Raw genomic sequence first — 2976 nt, forward strand, 5'->3', positions numbered from 1 at the left:
GAGCCACGAGGCCCCGGACGTGCCACAACACCGCCCTCGATGCCTTCTTCAACCTCGGGACCGCCGGCCATCTTCGTCAAATTCGCCGGCTCCGGACCGTCCCCGACCTCGCCGAGCGTCCCCTCGTCATCGCCGTGAGTCACTGACCCTCTCCCCTAACTCAGCATGCTCCCCTCCGTGCCGTAGCGCCGTTCCCCACGAGCACCGAAGCCACCGTCCGCCATTGCTGCTGCACGCATAGCCTCCGTGCTCCCCTGGCCTCACTGAGCTGCTCTTAGTGCTCCCCATGTCTAGCAGGTGCTGCCCAGCCTCTCCATTTGCTCACTGATGCACCGTAGCGACGCGCCTGAGCACCACCGAACACCATCGCCGCCAAAGCTCGTCGCCGGCATGAGTTCCGGCGACCCCACGACCTCCCACTCGGTCCTCTGGATGCGCGGGAGCAAGGGCCATCCCCTGGTGCCCTCAGCGCGCCAAACTGACGCCTCTAGCGCAAGTCCGGCGTGCCCCGCCGTGTTCTGTGGTCGCCGTCGGCTAGTCTCCGGCGTGCTGACGTGGCGTCGTCGTTAGGGGCTAATGACCCTGCTAACTAACCCTGTGACACTGACAGCGGGCCCCGTAGCGGGTCAAAGCCCGAGTCAACGCGGGATTAGCCCCTGTGTCACTGACGTGTGGACCCCACACGTCAGGTTTGACCCGAGCCGGCCCCTGTTGACTTGTTGACGTCATGCCAACGTCATGCTGACGCAGTAATGTTTTCTGGATTTAATTTAATTCTGAAATTCCAGAAAATGAATATAAACTTCTAAAATTCATAGAAAATTAACCGTAACTCCAAATTAAATAATTTATATATGAAAAATTATCAAAACAATTCAAGGAATCCATCTGTACCATTTTCATGCATGTTAGAACAACTTATAGCTGCTGTTTAGCACAAATCAAATAAAGGGAATTTAAATAATCACATATGGAGTTTGAATTTGAATCTTGTATTCAAACCAACTTCATTTAATCTGTTGCTAGTTGCATTGGCTCAAAACACATTCATTTTGCCATGTCATGATCATGCATCATATTGTGCATTGCATTGATTGTGTTCCCTTCTGTGTTGCCGGTATTGTCCCCTCTCGATAGACGTGATACCGATGATGTGATCGTTGACACTGATGAAGACTCAATGTTATCTTCAAAAGTGCCAGGCAAGCAAAACCCCCTTGTTCATTCCGATACAATCCTACTCTCTCGCTCCTGCTCTCTTTTACTGCATTAGGACAACACCGATTCATCTGTTACTTGCTGCGGTAGCTGAACCCCTTTGTCCTTTGCATGACCTGTCATTGCCACAGTAAATAGATGAAACCCACTAGCATGAGTAGGAGTTGTTTGAGCCCTGATGTGCCTACTCATTCATGTTTGTTTGTCATGCCTGCTATTGCTTAGAGTTGAGTCAGGTCTGATTCATCGGGGATGAATCAGAGGCGTGTGAACCTGTCCTACTGTGTGTGAGCTAAGTGTGTGAACACGATTTGGTAAAGGTAGCGGTGAGAGGCCATGTAGGAGTACATGGTGGGTTGTCTCATTGCAGCCGTCCTCAGGAACTGAGTTCTGTGTTTGTGATCCATGATTCAGCTACTACCACGCATTGGGCCCGAAACCAATGGACCCTCTCGGCTTCTTGATCACCCTTGTCCTCTGTCCAGGAGTTGCAAGTAGTTTCTGGTGTTTGTAGTATGCTGGAGGCCGTGGGCAGCGCTGACCGTAGGGGTGGGTTGTGATGCGGTAGGCACGTGGCACGGTGTACCGGGCGCCCGTTTGGTGTCTCGGGAACCCTGTTCACATCGGTTGGGGCTGTGAGCGAAACTCCGGCCGGATCTCCTCATGGATGGAACCCGAATAGGCGATAAACCTGGACTAGAGACTTAGGTGATTAGGTAGGTCGTGGCCGACACCCACGTTGGGCTTCCGCTTGAAGGTTGCCGAGTACATGTCGTCTAAACGGCGGTAAGTGGTGAGAGCGTGTGTGAAGAAGTACACCCCTGCAGGGTTAACCTAATCTATTCGAATAGCCGTGTCAGCGGAAAAGGACTTCTGGGTTGCTTATATCAGTTCATAGACAAGTGAAAGTGGATACTCTAAAATACGCAAGATAAGCGTGAGTGCTATGGATGGCGTTCTCGTAGGGAGACGGGAGCGGATCCATAGTGGTGTATTGATATGGTGAATATGTGGACTCGTGTGCGCCACCTCAAAAAAGTTACTCGCAGTCGTAGTTCAGGATAGCCACCGAGTCAAAGCTGGCTTGCTGTAGTTAAACCCCACCATCCCTTTGTTGATAATGATGCATATGTAGATAGTTCTGATGTAAGTCTTGCTGGGTACATTTGTACTCACGTTTGCCTATTTTATGTTTTTGCAGAGAGACTTCAGTCTCACTAGTATTTCCGCGTGGTCTTCGACGTTTAGCTTGTTACCTCAGCTACGATCTTGTGCCTCAGCAGGATTTGGTAGATAGTCAGGCTTCTCAGCCTTTTTCATTTATAGATGTCTGTACTCAGACATGATAGCTTCCGCTTGTGCTTGATTTGTATGCTTTGAATGTTGGGTCATGAGACCCATGTTTGTAATATCTCGCTCCTCGGAGCCTATTGAATAGATTACTTGAGTCATAGAGTCATGTTGTGATGCCATGTTGTATTTGCACATATCGAGCATATTGTGTGTATGTTATTGAAATGCTTGGTATGTGTGGGATCTGACCATCTAGTTGTTTATCTTTAGTAGCCTCTCTTACGGGGAAATGTCTCCTAGTGTTTCCACCGAGCCATGGTAGCTTGCTACTGCTCCGGAACACTTAGGCTGGCCGGCATGTGTCCTTCTTCGTTCCTGTGTCTGTCCCTTCGGGGAAATGTCACGCGGTGAATACCGGAGTCCTGTTAGCCCGCTACAGCCCGGTTCACCGGAGTCCTGCTAGCC

The sequence above is a fragment of the Triticum aestivum genome, chromosome 4B (assembly GCF_018294505.1).
Source record: "Triticum aestivum cultivar Chinese Spring chromosome 4B, IWGSC CS RefSeq v2.1, whole genome shotgun sequence".
Classification (NCBI taxonomy): Eukaryota; Viridiplantae; Streptophyta; class Magnoliopsida; order Poales; family Poaceae; genus Triticum; species Triticum aestivum.